Source organism: Mastomys coucha, unplaced genomic scaffold, assembly GCF_008632895.1.
Source record: "Mastomys coucha isolate ucsf_1 unplaced genomic scaffold, UCSF_Mcou_1 pScaffold13, whole genome shotgun sequence".
NCBI classification, from domain to species: Eukaryota; Metazoa; Chordata; class Mammalia; order Rodentia; family Muridae; genus Mastomys; species Mastomys coucha.
This window is the reverse complement of record NW_022196895.1, coordinates 30,637,139-30,637,531: the sequence shown is the minus strand read 5'-3', so window position 1 is coordinate 30,637,531 and position 393 is coordinate 30,637,139.

Below are 393 nucleotides of genomic sequence, written 5' to 3'. Positions count from 1 at the left end.
AGACTTGATGCAATCTGCAAGAGGCCTTTTATTCCAGCTAGCTGGGGCGAGACTCATATCCCTTGCAGGGGTAGAGGAGTCTGGCACCGAGCAAGGTCTTAGGCAGCTTTTTATTTCTGTGCAGTTGCTGAGGCAAAAGGGAAGACTAGGGTAAGGGGAAGGTATAGGGTGGTTTCTGATTGGTGCTGGCTCGTGCTAGGATCCAGGGGCAGGCTAGCCACCTGGCAATTGATTTGGGCCAGGTTGTTTCTCTCAGTCTCTCTCTGTGTCTCTGTCTCTCTGTGTGTCTCTGTCTCTGTCTCTCTCTCTGCCTTTCTCTGCCTCTACTACCCTCTCCCCCACACCTCACCACACATCCATCAAAATATATCCCTCCTCTTTTTTTTTTTTTTT